At 40.7% G+C, this 21675-nt stretch overlaps 1 protein-coding gene across 3 annotated transcripts in view; it reads left to right on the top strand.

Moving 5' to 3' along the window:
* The window catches only part of PLXNB2 (plexin B2), a 249335-nt gene that overhangs the window by 61981 nt on the left and 165679 nt on the right, over positions 1-21675 (top strand). For all 3 annotated transcript variants that reach the window (XM_085218291.1, XM_085218311.1, XM_085218302.1), the window contains exon 3: positions 13884-14063. The gene's annotated coding sequence lies outside the window, so the exon portion shown is untranslated. The remainder of the gene's footprint in view (positions 1-13883; positions 14064-21675) is intronic.

Genomic DNA, 21675 nt, shown 5'->3' with positions numbered 1-21675 from the left:
TGCAGATACACAGATAGCAGCAGATAGTTGCAAACACGCTTCTGTGCTTTTTGCCATTGTTTTTCTCTGACGCTCAGACTCCAGCCACTTACAGAACGCTTAGGCTGCCCAACCCAGGTGGATGCAGCTGGGCAAGCTGCAGCTTTTACCCTTCCGAGGAGAGGTTTTGACCCTGTGCTGAAACTGCAGCCCACAGTGGGGTCTGTCAAGAGGACGTCTGCTGCTGGGCTGCTTCTTTTTGCCACTCAGTGGGGAGAGTAAACAGCCGCCAACTGCAGTTTATGTTACAACGAGGCTTTATCATAAATGCTGGCCAACCTCAGTTTATGCTGAATCAATGTACAGAGCTTACTATTACATTTTGGCATGAAATTAGCCAGCGATGTATGCCTAGTCTGAAAGATGAGAGCTGCATGCTGGTGTCTTAGATGTTTGCCTGTCCTTGTAACTAACTGCATTCCAGGAATGCATATACAGCGAAAAAGAAATACAGCTCAGTGAGGTACCATTGGAAGCACTAGCATATCAATAGCACACCTGTGCATAAACAAAGGAAAAATATGTATATTATAAAGAAATACATATAAATACAAGAAACTGCAGCCTTTTCTCATAATCATGTAGCGTGTCTGTGTCCTTGTATGTATGTGTTCCCCATAAAACACAGTTTTCTTTTCCCCATGTTAAAATGTTTGATCAGAGCTCCTTGTACTTCACTACCGAAGACAGAGATATGTGTTACTGAGAAACCAAATTGAACAATAAAATATATATTCCTCCCAGGAAAGTTAAGAAACTTTATAGATCATCTTCTGCAGAGATTGCTCATTCTTACAAGGAGGCAAGAATAATTGTGGTGCTACTTACTGAGGGAAAATAACAAATCTGCTTTTCACCGAAACGAAGTTAGATGGACTTTCAGGGGAAAATAGTGCAGCAGGAATATACTGCTACCACTTCTGAAAGCCATACATGGCAGACCAGTGCTACATCTGAAAGTTTATGCTTGGTATATCCATAATTTTTGTATGCCTTTTATTTCTCTCTTTAACAAATTCAAATAAGCTCTGCAGAAAATTCTGCTGTCAAGACTGGGGAAGATCATGCAACACCTTAATTTTCCAAATTACAGAATGTTCTGAAATGCTTGCAGAGGGATCCCAGCTCTTGCTGAAGTAATTAGGAGTGCATGATGCAACTGTTTCTTGTTGAAGCCAAAGCCTTCCAAAGAAACATGAGGACTCACTCCTTGTAAAAGGTTGCTTAAACCCTCGGCCACGGGGCTGTTGTGTTGTATTCAAATGGTTGGTTCTCGGTGACAAACAGACTCACCAGACCCCAAGTTGCCGTGCTCACAGGGCTGCTGCTCAGCTGTCCCTTTCCGAATTCTTAGGAGGACCAAACAATGTACGTGGAATTTGAAGCTTATTTGTTCTATTGCTACAAAGGATATAAATACCAATTTCTGTCTTCTACTTAATGAATCAGAAACTATTTATTTTGGCCAGCCTGCATGTTGTCATCGTCCTGCTTCCTTCTGGAAAATTTTGGCCTGTACAAGAGTTCATTTGTAGGAGGAGCATCCTCGCTGGCTGCTGAGAAGAGCAACAAAAATCTGCAAAGCTATCTTCACTTGGGTTTTAGAAGGAAGTAGGTTATGAAGTTGGCAATTTGTGCTACGTATTTCTTGTTGTTAGGATTGCAATCATTTTGCATTTTTTAAAGAACATAATGAACTCAGTGTTCCCAGGTGCTGTAAATAGTGCTGCTATGCTTCCATTTGCCTGCCCTCACTGCACACTGTATTTAGTAGTGCTGGTCTTTTCTCTACAAAAAAATATTTTCAAAAAGTGTTGTTGTTTTGGTTTTACTTCAGCAAAAGGGAGGCTAACAGGGAAGTTTTCACAGGCTGTCCACGTAGAAAATGTCAATGAACATCTCATGCCTTTTCTCAGAAGCTTGCAATTATTGTTTTAGGCTTTGCTTCCTTTCCTGAATACATTTATCTTGAAACACCAGTTGTTTGCTCTCCTTGCAGCTACTTTCACCCCTTTGACTACTGAGGCATAGGAAAGATGTGTTACAGCGATCCAAATGCAGATGCAATATTCACTTATTCTGTCAACATTTCTTTTGTCGTCTTTATAGATATGTACACCGAATCTTCCATGGGAGTGGGAAGGTATTATTACTCCTACCCAGTAAACAGAAGTTATGTATTTTTTCTTTCCCTTAAAAAAGCACAGAAGACTTGTTGAACCGTGTCTTCCCCAAAGCGTGCAAGGCCAGTTCTTTAAAAACCATTTTGTGACAGCATAGATGCAAGCATTTCTGTGCTACCTCTGCACACAACAGTAGCTGAGCTAAAAACCTGACCTGAATAGATATGTGCCAGAACTGTGCCACCAAAGATTGGGGCTAAATAGTGGAAATGGAAGAGGGCTTTCATTATCTGTTTTCTTTCTTTGTTCTTTTAATAAATCTTAATTTACTCTAATATCATTACCTCTCAATTACCCAAAAGCTTCTTTAACTGCACCATTACTGACAAATACTGGAAATTGTAGAGAGGCACAACTAAATAAATAAACACATGTAATTAAAGCAGTGGAAGGTCTGTGCTCCTTTCTCGTATAGGATATTATGGCATGAAATATCTTTGTAGGCACATTTCATCTCTTTTTTACGTCGTGCTCAAAGCAGATTCTCCAGCAAGCTTGTATTTGTTATTGATTTTGTTTAATTTCAACTTTGGACACAAGCTGTTTAAACAGATTACTCCCTGCTTTTATCTGAGTTCACTTCCTCATGCTTTCATCAAAGCAAAAGAGATTATTTGACTTTCTGTCTCCTGATGCAGTATTGCACGAGAGTCATATGCTGTGACAGCGATGTGTTCTGCAGCGAGGAATGGCCATGCTGTCTGCACGCGAGTTCCCTGTAATTGTTCCCTGGCAAAGGCAAAAGCATCTCTTTCTTATTTATTTGGAGGATATTTATTTATTCGTTACAATAATATTTATTCTCTAACTGAAGCTAATAGATTTCAGCACAAGATTAGGTGAGGCTATGTTTGAAGGATCGTAATAATGTGCAGTCATGACATGTTTGTACCCTGGCAGTAATGCTTTGCCTTAAGCAAGAGTTTCTTTGCTGGACATGCAGTATTTGTGAGCTGGTTAATACTTGGCAAGAGGAGGACACCTCTTCAGACTGACTTGTAGTGCAGTTCTGAGAATTTAATAGGTTTTCTTCTATGATCCCTTTGCATAATATTTATGAGAAAATTAAGATTGAAGTAGTGCATCAACTTCTCAGTTGAATCTATGGAAGATACTTGGAAGACCAATAGGAACATACAAAAAATTCATCTGAATTTGTGTTTCAGTATTGCAGGAACATGTGGGTTAGAGGTGTAGAATACAGGACCCCTCACTCAGGGTAACAGGCACAATCACTATGGACAGCAGCAGATGCTATGGAGTCACAGCATCGTCAGCACCTGTAGCACTGGCAGGTTGCACTTGCATCTGTTTCTCTAGGCTTTCTTTGTGCTCCAGGCTGAATAGGTGAGGTGGTAAAACAATTTCTGTAGGTTCTGAAAACACTTTTTCCTATGGAGGATATTTTCTGCCCTCATTTAAGATGTGGAAAGAGGACTTCAAACAGCAGCAAATGACAGCTGTGAGACACAATCCCAATTCACAGTTGAGCAAGCAGAGAAACCCTTCCAGGACTTTCATGCAGAAGGCATATGACTCCTCGTGAGCCATGCAGATGTATGAACTGCTTGTTGCATTTGGACTTTCCTTTGCATTGTTTCTGTTTTGAACAAACAGTGCTTTACATTGAGGCCTCAGTCATTACAGGCTCTGTCTTTAACATGGAGAGAGCAGAGTTGCAGGTGATCTCAGCTTTTTGCATAAACCACAGAAGCCCACCACAAAGTCCTCCTTCAAATGTGGGTCAGGGATACCTCCCAGAGAGGAGGATCTGGACAGGGCCCAAGTGAAGGAGGAAAGCACCCAGCAACAGCAGTCACAATGGCTCAGGAATGGCAAAGGAATAAAGCATTCTTGCCTGTTTAAATTTTTCATGTTGTTAGCTGCTTAAAAAGAGCTGCTGGAAATGAGTGTGGCACTTGAAACTATTGAAGAAGTGGTTTGGATACAACTAAAACTCAAATATTAATTGATTGCATTTCCGTGGGAAAATCAGTGCAAGGCTGAAGCTACTATACTTCTAAAAGATTACATCTCTAGGCCATTGCTAAGCTGTTTGAAGTCTAACCTCTGGACATACTACAGTCTTATTTGCAACCTTAAACTAGCTCTGCAAATAATTCTTTACTGAAAAAGGTCTGCTGCAACATTTGTGCAGGTATTAGCACCAATGCACTTGTAATAGTAAATTATTTTTTCATCATTATGTATTTCAAAGGCAAGATACAGATTTTAAAATATTAATCGTAAAATTAGAATGTTAGTCCTAACATGGCTCCTGAATTCACAGAATGGCTGAGGTTTGCAGGGACCTCTGGGTCTGTTTTTCCAACCGCTGCTCCAGCAGGAACACACCAGATGTGTGCCCAGGCCCACATCCCGGCATTTGAATATCTCCATGGAGGAGACTCCACAGCCTCTTGGCAACCTGTGCTCATCACCTGCACAGCACAGAAGAGCTTCCTCATGTTCAGATGACACTTCTTGTGTAACAGTTTGTGCCTATTGCGTCTTGTCCTGGCACTGGGCACTGCTAGCTCTGTCTTCTTTGCACCTTCCCTTTAAGTATTCATAGACATTGATGAGATCTCCTCGATTCTCCTCTTCTCCAGGCTGAACATGCCTCAGCTCATTCAACCTTTCCTCAGAGGAGAGCTGCTCCAGTCCCATCATCATCTTCTGGCCCTACATTGGACTCTTTTCAAGATGTCCATGTATCTTTCATCTTGGAGAGCCCAGAATTGGACACAGTACTCCAGGAGTGCTGAATAGAAAGGAAAGATCTCTCTTCAACCTGATGGCAGTGCTTTGCTTAATACAGCAGGATCCTATCAGGTTTCTTTTTTTGTAGCAAGGGCACACTGCTGGCTCATGTTCAGCTAGTTGTCCACCAAGCCTCTCTTTTCTGCAGAGTTGCTTTCTAGGTGGTCCCACTCATGTCCTGATGCTTGGGCTTGTTCCAGTTCCTCTCCAAATGCAGGACTTTGCACTATTCCTCGTTGAATTTATTGAGGTTTAATTGCTGTTATTTTGGAAAATGAACAAGTTTGGAAGTGGTCAAGGTTTTTACTGGCCAAATTAGAATTGATTCAGTTAATCCCAAGTAACCTGTGTTAACACTCCCTAACGCATCTGTTTACCGAGAGTTTTGCATGTAAGCTAAGAATGAGGAAAGATTGGACCTGCAAAGGCTTTTCATGTGAGTATTGAGGGTTTATATATTTTTGGTGTTTTTTCATGATACTTAGTAGTGGGATTATCATGAATAGTGATTACATAATTATCTGAGTTGACTCATTTTATGATAGAGCAGCCTACCTTTCTTTTTTTTTGGTAAAAATATACCCCCAGGTGTAAGCCTTTCTCTATCATGAATGCCTAGAATTTTATTAAAATCTAACCTCATTTAAGTACACCATTAGTATTAAAATAGTGCATCTAAATCTCAATCACTTAGAAATTATCTGTGTCTGAGAAGATGAAATGAGAAACTCGCCAATTAGTATGAAAGTCTGAGTAGGGCATAAAATGACTTCAAAGAACTTGATTATATATTTTGGGGTTTTTTCATATATATCTTTTTTTTTTCTGAAGTACTTCCAATTTGTAGAAAACTTTAAACGCTTTTTTAGCACAGTATTGGAACATATGAAGTTTCTTTATTATTTGTGTGCAAACCAAAAGTAAAAAGAACATTTAAAATCATTTTAAAACAAAAACAATCTGTTTAGTTTTTAAAGATGAAAGAACTGAAAATGCTAAGTCTTAGTCTGCTGGCACTCTTCTGCTGAGCTATTGCTTTCTTTAACATGCGCTGTAGGCTGCTGTTTTATCCAGCATTTCATCATATTATCCAGCCTTTTTTGAAGGGAAAGCCTTTTAATAATGTTTTGTGTCTGTGTCAGATCATCTCTACTCATCTTTGAGAGATGTTTGGGCCCATCTTGTGATCAGATGGTATCAAACAGCTTGTACAGAGCCCAGTAAAGCTCTAATTCCCAGCCTCCATCAAGCTCAAAAGAGACTGAAGCCTCCTCTGCAGAAAGCTCCCACCATCACGTGAGGGGCATCCCTGACAGGGGCTGGTTTAGTCCCTTGATTATTTCTAGGAGTAGCTGGCATTTTCAGCTTCAGCTCCTCCTGATTTGTGTTGACAACATCTGGCTACCAAAAATGTTTTAATAAAATAGCATTAGAATGGAGAGTCACATGCTGCATAATGGCTAGCACAGAAAGAAAGCAAGCATTGTATGTTTCTTGTGTGCAATGTCGTTGTGCTGTGTTCTGATGCAGTTTTAAGTTTGGGTAGTTTGGGTGATTTTTTTTTTTTTTTTTTTGCATTTCCTAATTTTTGCAGAAATTTAAGCAACTCTGGGGCTTGTTTTGGCCATTCTGCAAGGGACACTGAATGAGTATTTCAGACTTAAAGCTTTTGATTATACCACCATATAATGATGACGTCAGTAGGATTTCTTATCACTGCTAAATGTCCTGCACATCAAAGCAAATGGCATATTTTTGTATCACCACGTGCATAAATATTGGTGCAGTGATGGCAGTTTCCAGAGTAAGTGCCAATGGAAAAAAAATGTATAAAAAAACACTTCAGAGCTGTAGGTCCAAAAATGCATAGTAAGGCAAAAATGTGAATAAACCATTCCAGTGGCGAGAGTATAAGTGAGAAGCAGGCTGGGGAGAATACCTACGGTCTCAAACTTGGCTGTGGGAGAAGGAGGAAGCCCAGATGTATTTCTTTAAAAAGGAGAGGAAAATAGCTCTCTTCCATCTCATGCCCCATCAAATTCCTCACTCCTTGGCTTTTTTGAACCTCCACAATTTTTGGATATTATTGTTTTATGAAAAATGCAAATGTAATTATATGTAATGAGCATTCTTAAGCAAATGCAGAATTATGTAATTTGCAAAGGCAGAATAAAAGACATTATTGAAATTAAAAATCACTTTTCTATCAACTCCAAAGTGTTCTCCCCGTATCTCCAAAATAGCACTGAGCGAGGTGAGTATGAAAAAGCTGCTCCTGCTGTTCCCAGCTGTGGATGTGTCAATGGAGATAAATTTCAGTGCCTTTTTGGAGTACCGGTTTGCGTACACCTTACATTCCGCTTTGCCAAAAACAAACCCTTCCAAGGTGTTGTCTGTTCCCTCAGCTAGCTTTGGAGATTTTGCAGCGTGTTTGTACACTGAGATTGAAGGCCTATGAGACTAAATAAAAACGTCCACAGCTGCTGTAAAGGGCCGCTTTTCTTTGCCTTCCTTTTGGAGGAGCAGAGGTCAGGGGTATACTTGCATTTTTGTCATCATTCAGGCCTCTGGGCTGGAGAGGGGCTACTGGAAGACAGAATTCCTCCTTGACTCACTCTCACTCCTTTTTTTGTGTTCTGCTAAAAGCTGCTTTTGCTCACAAATTGCTCTTGCTTATTTGGTTTTGTGTGAATGCCTATGAGATCCTCCTGGTTCCCCCTGAAGGGTAGGGCCCTGCACGCTTTTCTGTGCTGCGCTCCACGTTGTGCAAGTTACCTCAGGGTTATTGTAAAAGCAGTTTTCAGTTAAGTAACTGAATATGAGAAACTTTAAATAAAATGCCTTTGGAAACAGTAAATGACAAAGTTCTCTGAATGTGGTTTATGAGAGCCTTGCAGCCCAATCTCCTAAAAGAAGCGCCCACAATCTGGCTTTATAGCTGATACACAACTAGTTGGCAGACAAAAGCCTGGCTAGGATTTCAATTTACAACCTATGATACATAGAGTTCTCTCTTCCTTGTAATGCTTTAAACTGAAATTGAATTTTAAATTAACTTGACACTGTGCTGTTTTCAAGCCAGATAAATAACCATGTTCCTTTTCTCTCCTTTCATAATATATTTGATATCTTACTATGGAATGTATTTCCTGAATTGATATTAATATTACACCGTTGCCTATCCTTATTTTCCTTAGAAAAAGTGTGAAACATAACTGCCTTACTGTAAGAAGTATTGTTTGTGCTTTGACAATTACATGGGTTTGTGGCTTAGGAATTTTGCAATTTTAGTTTTGTAGTTCACTGTAAAAATCTGTTTTATTCCTTTGCTTTTTCATATAACATTGATCAAACACTGGCTTTCAGAGTTACGTTTCCTCAGTCTGCGTGTGTGTGATTTCCATTTGTTTTAATTCATCAGAGGGCCACGTTCTCCACTTTTGTACCCCATTTGCACCATGACTCAATGTCTCAATTCCCCCAGCTATAGATTTGGGAGTGGAATTACTTATCTGAAGCTTTAAGATGCTGGACTCACAGAGTACAGGTGTAAGTGATTGTGTAACATGGCAGGTAGTCACAAATGTGGTCAGTGGTTAATCTGAAATCTGATAGCATAATCCTCTTTAACTTTTGATAGATCACACAGCCAGGAAGAATATTGCAAAAGAGCTGCCTTGTACAAGGAAAACAAACAAACAAACAACAAAAAAAAAGAAAAAGAAAAAGAAAAACAAAGCAAGAGGGGAGTTTTTTTCTAAGTATTTTAAAAGAAAAGCAAATACCCACATTTCTGAATGTATATATATGTTGTGGAAAGGAAGACTCCAACTGTAGAATTGTTTTGTTGTGTTTTTTCTAATTCTCATGCTCATACATGAACAAAACATTCTTATAAAACTGTTCAAGGATCTTATACTGAAGGACAGAAAATGGCATAAGTCACAGTGTTGGCATGCTGGGCATAATTTATTTCTTCTGTTCGTGGTAAAGAATCAGGCTAACACCATTGCTCAGTGTATGTACCTTGAAAATAAGATATCAGAGTGCATCCTCCCTTCCTCCTGCCTCAGAAAGATGTTCATTGAACAGTTTCCTTTTCATACTGTTTTGCTTCTCGCAGGGCATTAGCATTCTTGGAAGAATTTCACAGGCCCTGAGGCTTTAGTAATGATCAAGACAGGCAGAAGGAAAAATTACCAAACACATCCCCTGGTAGGCTGAGGGGTGGAATTTTAACAAGGGGCTTTCACGATCATTGTTTTTCTTGCTCACTCTTTCGCTATTCCTTTGCTAGCCATTACCAGTAGGACTTGAGAGCCTAACTCAACACTGTTTTTATTAACAAACATAATGAAAAAGTATTATGAGTATTTTGTTTCTTTGACTATACTGATGAGGGAGAAAAAGAAACACTGTCTTAACTAGGACAAGAAGTTATGCAGAACTGCCTGACTTGGACACAAATTCTCTTTGGTGCAGGAATGCCACATGAAATTGGAAACTTCTAAGCCAAACAACAAAGCCTGAGCTCCGTTGCTTTTCAGCGTCTTGCGTTTCTGTCATTTCTCCACTTCCTTTCCTTCCACTGCCACTCCCCTGAGGTATTCAAATGGAAGGATTGCTTCGAAGGTGTTTAAACAAAGAAGACATTCGGGAGCAGATGAGACTTACTGGAATCAAAAGTGTTTTCACATGCTCAGATCTTTCCCCAGAATATAACTCACTATGCAGGAGAAGAAGTCCTGCTTAGTACTCTTTGAAGTTAGTGGTCATCTTGGTGGACAGTGGCAGTGCGCATCTCTGGGGTGTGCACATGTGTATATTTAGGCATATTTGTTTGAGTCTCAGCCAAGATATATGCCAAAAAGATTACACTTCATCTTTCATCCTGGGGAGAAGAGAGCCTAAATGGGTTTATCATGGGGTTTTCATTCACTCTGTCATTTCTCCCTTCTTTATCTTTCATTGCTAGACTTCTAATTTCTCCAGACAGCAGCGCACACCCCTGCAGCTGGCCCTGCATAATGATTCCCTCCTCCCTGACTGACATGAGGGTGGATGCATAAATCTCGTGCCGTCAGGGTGCCTCCTTCGGCAGACACTCTTCCTTCTTCCCCCTTGAAAAATATCTGTCCCCTCTGCAGCACTCTCATTTACCACCTACCGGTGCTTCCCGCTGAGCCAAGATGCTGCCTGTGACCATTATCCAGCCTATGCTAAACACTGGGAAATGGTTCTTTTCTGACAAAAATGCAACCATTTTTTTCTTTTCCTAATGACAATTATTAGTGTAAATTGGAGCGCCTTTAGCGATTGTATTTGACACAAACATTATCCCATAAGGCAACTAGCTCCCGTGAATAGCAAGAGCTGAGTGATGGCTTGTAATAGGAGCTGGAACACTGGAAGGACTCTCAGGAGCAAGAATTTTAACGGAAACAGTGGTCTTTAAGAGGTCTTAAGTTTGAGATCTCCATGTTCTCTGAGGCTCTGCATTAATTCAGAGTGATTCCTTTGAACCACTTTGAACCACTGAGTAAGAGCAGAGCTGTCAAATCTCAGGCTTCCCAGCTGCTGAACTCATCCAACATTTTGGCAGCTTATAAATCAAAGGGGACTTGAGAACTGTTTACAAAGTATTGTTTTGAAATCTCTCTTCCTAAGTTCTCTGTCCTCACTTCTAAGGGAGGGAAATATAACATCTGACTAAAAATCAAGGATCGTTTAAAGAGCGGGAATCTCGGTTCCTGTCCTCGAGATGAAAGCAGGCACTGGATGAATATGCAATGTCAGACTTTTCTAGCAGCAGAGGGCCTCATAAAGGTCAGCACTGCTTCCAAGAGTGGCCTCACAAGGTATGAGAATGCTCCAGTAGGTGTTCAGTGCTAGCTTGTCTGGTATTTGTAGTCAGTTGCTTTGAGAATTAAATGATATTTTTTCCAATTACAAGTATTTGACTGTTTCTTTGCTGCTATCCTTATGATGATTCATATTGCAGTTATTTTAAAGAGGCAGATAAACTGCAGTTGTTTATATACAAACAGAATATGGCATTGGATGCCAGAAACCAATCTCACTAATATTTGGCTGGCTAGGTTGCATCGTCGTTTCATGTTTTGGCTATCAGAGACAGCAAGCTTAAGAGTAATTGAAATGAGTTTCTTTCTTTCCAAGTGTGCTCAATGCCAGAGATATTTTCTCCTCTGTAAATGCTGGCAATTGATTATAAAATGTCAGAGGTGTTAGCAGTGTCAGTGACCTTCATCTAGCCAGCTAGAATAATAGCTGAGACATGCTTTAGGGCACGCTGCAGTCACTGGCAGGTGATAGTGGATTATAAGTGTAATGTTGCTTTTTCCCTTAAATTTATTTGAAAAATGGCATTAGACACAAAAAAATAATAATGCTGTACTGTTCATGATCTTCTGGGTAAGCCTGGAAGGTTTGAGCAGCCTGGTCTGTCCCCTTTGCTGAGGAGTGAACAAAGCATCTTCCCTGCTGCTGGGGTCCAGCCTGTGAGCTGGTGTCTGTCCCATGTTCTCTGAGGCACTCCGTGTTCTTGGGAGTCCTACTGATGTGATTTGACCTGCATCCTTGCCACAGACCTACATACCAGCTGTGCGTCATGCACAGCTCTCCTCAGGATTCCTAGATTTGACTTAGCTCCTCAATTGCTCTCACTAATATAATGAGCTTCAAAGCAAACGATAGGGAAGGTATTGAAGAAAAAATCCTCTGTTTCAAACAGTTCTTTTAGACTCTGAGGCAAAGGCTCAGCTTTAAAACAGGTGATGATGTTTTTTTCTTTGAAATCATGTTATTACAATAAAGCTGCAAATGTGCTGTATTTTGCTTGTGATTTTTGAAAAATGAAGAAAGGATATGCATCTCCCTCCTGGTTAGTCCCACAGCCTAGTGGTGTGTTGAGAGTGTTTGCCCTTTCTTGCTGAGGTGGTTCCACCAGCAGTGATGGAGTTGGATGGCCAGTGTGCGTAGTGCTGGGACTAGGAGGGGAATATCTGAAATTCCTGAAAGGAAACAGAGAGAAGGATAGAGAAGATGAGTATTAAGCTTTGAAGAGCAACACAAATGAGGTTGGACTTGAGGAGAACTTCCTCTGTGGCATTCTTCCACCTTAATGGTAGAAAACATTATATTTTAATGTCTTGTCTTTATTGTGTCTTAGGGCTGGAATTGTTGAATTTTAATCGCTGGATAGCCTATCTTTTAATTTATGTTTTTATTCCTCTCCGATGAGAGCTGGTACACAGAGAAATTGAACTTTTTGTACTACATGCCTTGGGTCTAGTATTATTCAAAATATATAAATATGATTAAGGATTTGGGAGAAGAAAAGTCATGAGCAAGTTGTCTTCTGTGGGTCTCTTTGAAAAGTCAGCTCTTTGCTGCTCAGTAAGCCTGCCAACCAGTTCTGTGGTTCAGCCTGTGTAGGTCACCATGAGTCGGGTAGAGGTGCAGGAGCTGTGGGCTGTGTGACCCCAGTTCCTGGGGAACCACAGGTAGGGTGGGGTGTGAGGTGTGCAATCACACTCCTTCTGCTGTAAATGGTTGTGACAGTTGTCACAACCCAGGTGACACTTGAGCTCAAGATGATTTTAAAAACAGTGTCCTGACTTCAGAATCACAGATAGAAAATGTATTCCTGTGAATGTGGCAGTTCTTCTACAGTAAATACTAGCCCATTTTTCCCCCAAGCTCTTTCTCAGCACTGCCCAAGTGAGGGCCTATGGTCTGTTCTCTTAGTTTTCTTACAGTGCTAGTTTTCTCTAAACATGTTAAAGGTCTTTGAGTTTATGACACCTGAGAAGATAATTTAAGATTAAAAATACCTTCTTAAGAGATTTTATATGTAAAATTCTCATGGAATTGGACTGCCAGAACAAGTCGTTCAGAAAAAAATCTCAGGATAACTTAGATTGGGAAGGATCTACTAGAGGACATACAGTCCAACACCCTGCTCAGAGCAGGGCCCACGAGGCCAAGATGCTAAGAACATAGCATAGTATTTGGCGGCCTGCTCTACTATCTGAAAACTTAAGGACATGGTGGTGAGTGAGATTTTTGATAGAGAAAAAATGGAATTGTAATGCGTCTCCTTTGTCTTCACCTTTCAGAAGAGAAAAAACGAGGGAGACAGGGGAAAAAGTTCTTTTCTGTGCATTCCTCTTTATTTTTAAATGGAAATAAAATTTTCATCAGGCTAAATCTTACTTTCCATACTCAATTATTCCCCAGAAAGTTGAAATAAGTATAGATGTAGGCTTTTCAAGAATATGCTCCTGGAATTTAATTTCTGAAGTGAAAGGAAACTGCAAGGTGACATTGCTTTTAAAAATTGAGGCTTAATAAAGGGCTTCATTTAGGCATCCATCCTTGAAAATGGATGGTGAACTATGTAGGGGTTGAGAGGGAAAAGGGGGAAAAAAGGAACACAAGAGAATTAGAGTAGATGAAAGTACAAGGTAATTTAAGTCTTTGTTTAATACCTCTGTTTGAAATTAGCACTGGTTTATTTGGTGAGCCAAGCATTGACAGCTCAAAGTCAAATTCTTATCATAAAGTGTTCTTGCCACAGATGATGTCTAAGTAAGTTTGTTGTGGACTTATCATTATCTTCAAGAAACGTGACCCTTCCAAGGGAGAGTTAGAATGCTTTGTAAATAGCTTTTAAGGGCTTTGCATTTTCCCAAGATGTGTTGAGAGGGCACCTCTGCTTGGGAAAGGCCAAGTGAGAACCACTTATTGACAGCAGCAGTGTTAATGGCTTTCCCTTTGTATAAGGCTGTATTGAATCTCTAGCAGTCAGTGCAAATGTCCATCATTGGGTCTTGAAGCTGAAGCACTGCATGCTAAGATCATTTTCTGTTGTTCCAGTTGAGAAGACTGACGGTGACAGCACAGGGCTCAGGTCTGGGGCTGGCCTGGTACCTTCAGAGCACAGCTGGACACGATTAAACCCAGACACCACTGTGTCCCTCTTGAAGACCCAGCAGAAGTCAGCTCGTCTCTCCCAAGCAGGGTCTACACATGCAATTCTAATGTGAATTTTTTGAGGTAAGCTTGCTTTTTCTTTTAATGCACTTGGCTTTTTTAAATGGGACAGTGTTCTATTTTTCTCGGCAAATTTGTTGTTATTCTTCAAAACTTTCAGATGTTGCTGAAGCATATAATAAATGTTTATTACTATTAATGGAGATAAAACTTTTAGGAGGCAATTTTGCAAGAGGCATTAAAGATTAGCAAAAAAAAAAAAAAAAAAGAAAGAAAAGAGAAAAGAAAGAAGGAGCAGCTTGGCAGAGGTTCTGTATTCATAAACCTATTTATAGCTGGTATGTTTGCTAGGAGAGAAGGTTTGTGCTGCTGCCAGCAAGATGCTCCGGCTGACTGCTGTGCTAGCACTTGCCCTAATTTTGCACTTAGGTTCTGAGTCTCCCACTGGGACACTGAGCAGATGTGTGATTAAACTGAATCTCAAAAGTGTTCAGGTTTGACTGCATCTCTGTGGACAATCAGAGAGATTCGATCCAGTCCTCTTCCAGGACCTGTTCACATTGATTAGCTTATGTTGGCCTGACAGGATTCTCAGAAACTGGCTTGTGAAACCCCTTTGTCCAGCTAAGAGTTTTCTTTAAACTTAAGCATCCAAAGAGACCTGAAGTGAAGAATGACAGAGGGGTTACTCAAACATGGTCCTTGGTCTGTTCTTTAGTTGCTAATCAGTTTTACACCATTTAGACTGCTTGTTGGGTACTGGTGACATTCCTGGAAGTGCTGCTGGAGTGCTCCTTCCAGTCTGGAACGAGGTTGGAGGGAAATGTGAAGCATTTCTCTGGAATTGTCTCTGCAGCTGAAATGTCAGCCTTCCACTACTGGTAATAATTATCCACGTACTATACTTTTGGGAAGGTAGTACTTAGCCTTTACTGAAAGAGAAACACGTGTCTCCTGTCTGACACTGAAGAGAAACAAAACAATGGGAGAGGAAAATAAAATTTGCAAAGAGCCTTGTTAAGAAAACCGAGTGTATAATATCATTTAGCTGGCAACTGGCTGCATGCCAGTTTGGGAGTAGTTTTTGTTCTTTGGTTTTTGTTTTTTACATGCTTCTTCTTTGTACGAAGTTTTTACTTTCGCTTGGAAACTATTGGGAAAGGGAGGGATCAAAATATAGCTTTACATGCATGTGAGCTGCAAAATGAATAACAATGAAGACAGCTGTTTTAAAACAAAAAAAAATATTCCCTCCTACACACATTCATTTATCTACCTAAAACCATGATTTTTCAAAATGTAGGGGGAAGCATGAAAATAGCTATTTAAGCTCACTTAGAAATATGCATGAGGGAAGACGAGTATCACTGAGGAACGTCCTGCGGAGGACGGGTGGACCTGCTAAAAGGGAATAATAGCAGAGCAGTTTCTGTAATTTTGCAATGAAATTTTAAATCAATTATGTGGATAACACAGGGTGTGCCCTGAGAGTAGCCAGGAGCACTTTTCTGTGGATGCAAAGGCCTCTGTGCCAGGCTGGGGTGAGCGCTCCCACAACTGAGCCGTGTGTTTGGCCACGCATCAGCTCCCTGCAGTCAGCCTTAGCGAGCTGACTCCCCGATGGAAAAGGCTTCCAAAACTGCACAAAGGCTTGCCTGATAATACGTGGCGTGTTTGTACGCCTGGCTGGAAGGTTTGATGTTCAAAATGGGCTTGGTCTTAGATTCTGCGACGATTAAACGTTTTGATAACTTGCATCATTATAATTTTCAAAGCAGATATTAGACTTTTACTGAAATTACTGCAAGTTCCTCATAACTGGACTGATAAAAGATGGTATTTCCTTTTCAAGAAGCCTTCACTGATCTGGTTGTTTCTTGAGGTCTGTTCCTTTGAAAGGAAGATTAGCATCCCTGTGCTTTTTAATAAAATGAACTGAGTACTAAAAGTCCACGGTCAGCAGTTTGGCTAGAACACTGCGTGTGTGGCTCATTGCTCTACAGAACATATAGGATATTGAATGTGGATATTAAATTTCTTCATTCCTCCATCACAAAGGAAATAGAAAATGCTCCTATAAGGGGCAAAATAGTTTATGGAATTCTTCAGCACTGCCTTTCATGGTATGCAATTATAAACTTTGATGTGTGGGGATATTGAGTGCTTCCTGGCGTTAGCTGAGTGTACCGAAGTATCGATCGGGTTGGGTGCTGTCTTACAACCATTTAAGTAACTACATGTTGGTGCTCGAGAAAATAAACAGAAACAGTGAATTTTCTCCTAAGTTTTCTCTTTTCTCTCTCTCTCTTTTTTTTTTTTTCTTTCAAGAAGCTTTTTTCAAACTTCATTAATCTTCAAAGTTTCCACTTTTAAAAGGGTGGCTGGCATACGCATTTTTTGCAGACTCATTTCACGTCTCTGGAGTTGTTAAAGAGTGCAGCCGCAGCCCCAGTTCACTTGTGTGGCAATGAACTTCCCATGGAAATGGGGCTTCTAATAAGTGGCATTGTGCTGGAAGGTACTAATGACTGCCATCAATCAGAGGGCTGGTAAAAGTTGTTCCCCTCCTCCCCCCAGACTAAATGAGACTGCAATTAAATGCCCTTTTGTTGAATGATAGCTGAGACAATAGAAATCAATGTCCAAAGCACAAACCCGAATGGCAAGTCTTAAGTATAAGCTAAGCCATGTGTCCCAAGCGATTGGCATGTTGATTTGCTTACAGCTGAGGGTGTATATGAAAGGAATAACCGGGAGTGCAGGCAGCAGGGGAAGCTGTAATGCTCCTTGGAGTGCGGCCAGATCGCAGTACTTGTTGGGAAGACATCGCGGTGGGGCTGCCACGGCTGTGTGCAGCACAGCAGCATACGTGGGACCCGGAGCAGACTCTGGCACAAGGTCGACAAGAGAAGTTGGGATGCCAAGTGTGTTCATGGTGTGTTTTTACGTTGCTTGCTGAAGTACAGGCAATATCTGATATGGTATGAAGCCCACTGCTACAAACTTAGCCTTCTCTAAGAGCACTTCATACTGCCTGGGTGAGGTTATACTCAATCGATGCTGTTACTACAGGGCAGGATTTAGCATACTGTCAAGACACATCATGGGTTGGAGTCCCTGCTGCCCCAGATGCCATTGCTTTGCACCTGAATGCTTACAGGTGCAAGATCTGCTCTTGGGTAATTCCACTGGTTTTAAACAAACAAAAAGTCAACCACTGTCACCAACAAACAACAGGCTGCTCATAAATTTCTTCTAAATGCAAACAACCTTTTGGGACCCCTTAATATTGCTTGGTAATTTTGACCAAAGGATGTGCAGTTCTTTAGGTTGCTGAGTGTATGCTGCCTATCTTACTGACTCCAGACTTTCTCCAAAGCTCATTGATGTCACTAAGACATTTTCATTTGACTCCAGCATGCTACTCGCTGTTCTGCTCTTGCTTTATTGGCTTGCTGAAAAGGCCTTAAGTTACTTGTGTGCACAGGGCTGCATTGTCTCTAATCTGTGTGGGGTTTTTGTTTTTGTTGTGGTTTGATGTTGTTTTTTTTTAAAATTTTGTGCAAAACTGTAAATGCATTGAGAACAAGAAATGATTGCATTTGCTAATGGCAAGGCCTGCTGCTGCCTTGCAGTTCATATGCTGTTGGCAGGGACTGGCTGTATGGTGCTTCGCAGCAGCTCAGTTAAAATAAGAAAGTCTTTAAGTTCATCTCTGAAGAGATGTTACAGTAAGAAATTATTTCACTTTTGTGCCTGAAAGGTATTGTACGCAGATGAGCAGGGTCTTCTGAAGGAAAATTTGAGTTTGTTTTAAAGAAAATATATCTGTTCAGAGATTTTGGTATTGAACTGGTTCTGTGGAGTCCATATTTATCACAGTTCTTTTGGAGGCTTGAACAAACTAGAAGTCCATAGAAATCAGCTGACAGTAGAAATGGACTCACACACCTACCTGTTGGTGGTTTTTGTCCTTATCGCTCAGTGGTAAGATTCTGTCTTTGTTTTTTGTCCCAGACATGAAGCTCTCCCATGCTGAGTCCCTTTCCTCACTCCCCCTGGCTCTGCTCAGTTTTGAAACTTGTATTTCTCAGTGCTCACATCTCACCTTTACAATGCTTAAGCATTGACATTGCTTTGAAGAATGACACACTTCATGGTCTCGCTGTTTTTGTGTAAGTTCAAGTGTTTATCTCTGACAACTCTAGCTCCAGCCTTGACTTGCACCTTACTTTTGCATCAGATTCTCTACTAAAGATGATGCAACAGTACACTCCCATGTTACCAATGTAACACTTTAATCTTTTCAATAAAGACTTTGATTCATTGATCTCTTTTTTACTGTTATTATTACAGATTTTAAAAAAAATTAAATAACCATTCTTATCAATAAATATACGATAACAATTTGACAATATGTCCAATCTATCTAGGAATGAACATAGGCAAGAAAGTACAAAAGCTATTTGTAGTGGTTAATGGTTTATATTTACTTATTCAGTGTGTAATTTTGAATAAGATAGATTAGCTTTTTTTAAGCATTTGCTTCTATACAGCAAACCTTCAGCAATCCAATGAAGCAGAGCCATTGACTGCGATTTGATGTGTCCATTACCTCCTGCAATTGCTGTGGAATACAATGGGGTAGCATGCAGACTTCAGAGCTGTCGTGACAGGTATTAAGAATGTGTCAAATCCCAGTGATGACTGATAACATATCTGTCATTTGTGATGGGATTATTAGGAAGAGGAATGCCACTAGGAGAAAGATACTCTGGGAAGAAAAAAAGGGGGGAAGGGAAGGACAGGAGAAGAGAGGGTTTACTGTTCTTCAGAGATGCCTCATTTAATTAAGCTTTGTCTAGTCCATAAACAAATCTATTAACTTCCTGTCTACTTTGGCAGTTCACGCACTTCAACGCTGCAGCAGTAATTTGAGGCAATTCAGGTTTCTTTTTGGTGGATAGTTGCACTGTAAGTATTGTAGCTATAGGGAAGATTGTTGACCACTATATGGAAACGGCTAGTGTAATATTACTATCTATTTTATTTTCTAATTGAGAATTTAATAGAATGCTATGGCAGACAGAATTCTTTGTCACATACAGCATCTTCTGCATGGAAGATCTTTCTAAATCTGAGGGAAGAATATAGTCTGCCAGCACCAATTGATTTGCATTCTTTGGTTAGCAGAAAGCACATGAGCTGTTGTTGAGGGTTTTTGTTGTTGTTTTTTTTTTGTTGTTGTTGTTTTCTTTTGTTTTTAAATTCTGAGTGTGTATCTTGTGTGAGCATGGAAAGGAGGCTGCTTTTTGTGTCACTTGTAAAATTAGGTTCTGCTCAGTAGGACTAGGGTGCATAGTGCACAACTAAATTCCTTTCAGACATTTTAGGCCGAGCCATAAACACATCTAAAAGCAGATAAATATTAAGACAGAAGAAGCATCTTTTTTCTGTTTCACCTGACAGTTAGGCAATGCCAGGACAGAGGAGGTGAACTACACGCTTCTTGCTGTTGGTATCTTTGGTGTAGGAGTATCTTCAAGAGCATCAGAACCAGTGTAGCTATCCCAGCTGATCCTCTACATGCAGAGTTCCGTTTGTATTAGATGTCAGGAATGGGGAGACTTGAACCACAGTGAGCTCAAACAACTATGCTTAGCTGTTATATGCTCCCATAAATCCCCATTCAGTAGGCTAGACTTTGAACTCATAAAGACATCTTAGATGGTCTTTTCAACCAATCTTTTAGTTGTCTTTTTATGAAAAAGGACTTGATCTGTGTCTCTGCCCCTTCTATGTAGGACTTATCACCTTTCTAGGGTCTTACAGTCCCTCAGTGGAGGTCGGCCCCATGCCCAAATGGACACTTGGGTACACATGAACAGCTCCTGGAGGGTAGCTGCCTGGTTGGATGTGTCCAAGTGTAGTGGTTGCCAGCTTGGGTCATCCAGCTGGTGGCCTTCAAGGCTGGTTGATGCCTCACACATGAGTGGCTGATGGTCTTGGATTTGGGAGGCACACGGGTAGGTGTGGGCCTCTGTTCAGACCAAGCTGTAGCACCTATAATGATTCACTGTTATTTAAGCAATGAACTCCGTTCTTGACAATCTTTGATGGCAAATCAGCTACAACAAGCCATCCATGTCTGGGTAGCCAGTCATTTTTCCTGCAGAAGGGCTACTGGGACAAGGCATGATGCCACAGCATGCTGGTTAGCTTGTGGGGCTGTGTCTATGCTTTGGGTGTAAGCACATGCCCCATGCTGCTGGGATGGGTGAAGGCCAAAGCCAAGGTACCTGCTGACCAGTCTGATACCTCATGCTTACTGCAGGGAAGAGCACACACATGGTAGTTGCAGCAAGTTCATACCCTGCTTACCTCATTGGCCCATCCTGTGCCCCCAGGAAAGGCTGAGCAGAGACTATGGAGGAATCTGCTGCGAGGACTATAAGTTTTGCTTTTTAATACATGATGTATTGTGGCTTAATTCATTTTCTGAGGTTGTTCTGAAGAGGGCCTCATGGCAACCATCCCAAAACAACAAGGTATTTGAGTACCTCAACCCAAAGCTGGTTGAGCTTAAGAGTTGTTAAGGGAGCCAGCTTTTGTTTTTTTAATTTCTTCCAGAAGCTAAACTCAGCATTTCTTCAAAGGAAACTGAACTAAGCACCCAGAAATCATTAATTATACTTTAAAATCTGGACTTCAACTGTTTTTAAACATAGATTACCATACAACATGTTAATGTTGTGTCTTACCATCTGGCAGTGCCTTATTTCATACCAATGAAGTGTGGTTTTGTTAAGAGGAATGGCTCTGGAGGACAGCACTCAACCAAAGAGCCTTTCCCCATTGATCATAGGTTTGGTTTTGGCCCAGAATGGACATGGCACTAACGTTGGTGTATATTGATCATGGGTAGCTCACACTCTCTTTGGTGTGCCCACCCTGGGAGGAGAAACCATTGCAAACAGGGACTGTTGGCAGCAGTCACAGCCTATTTTTCTCCAGTGCTCTCACATCTTTCATCATGCCCCACATGTAATAGATTTATGTGGTGGATGAGTTTTCTGTCCTGGGAGAGCACTACAGTACAGTAAGCATGAGCTTGGAGTGCTTCTCTGAGGGAAGTTGTTTCTTCCCTGTGTTCTCTCTCTCTTCCTCCAGTTCTCCAGACTTTTCCAATTTAAAAAAGGAAACAGCAGTTCTTATCTGGGAGGTATTGCAGAAGTGGACTTGCGACTCAGCTATTTCTTTATTTATTATTATTTTGCTGTACATGAGGTATCCCGAGATAACACAGAAAATCAGGAGTCTCCAGGAGTCATCTTTGAAGATCATTGAACTTTTAATAAAATTCCTCCTGGGGTCCAAGATCAACACTGCATGCGCAGTCTCTCTGCTGTTGTTTGTGTGCTCACACTTAGCTGCAGTCCAGTTCTTGATTTATGTTTTTTATTCAGTGATAAGATTAGAATCATCCTTTGAGAACCGAACCAAACCACCACTACCACTCAAAAACATGGATATCTTAAAAAAGAAACGCACAAAAACAATACAAAAAAAATTTAAATCTAACTCTGGAGGTCTTCATACTTGAATGAAAATTGATTTATGTGCTTGTTTAGACCAGTAAAATATTTTGAAAAATCTAAGAAATTAGCAGTGGTGA

The sequence above is a fragment of the Meleagris gallopavo genome, chromosome 1 (genome assembly GCF_905368555.1).
Source record: "Meleagris gallopavo chromosome 1, MGAL_WU_HG_1.1, whole genome shotgun sequence".
Lineage (NCBI taxonomy): Eukaryota > Metazoa > Chordata > Aves > Galliformes > Phasianidae > Meleagris > Meleagris gallopavo.
Note: the sequence above shows the minus strand (reverse complement) of the source record. Positions and strands in the feature narration are given on the sequence as shown.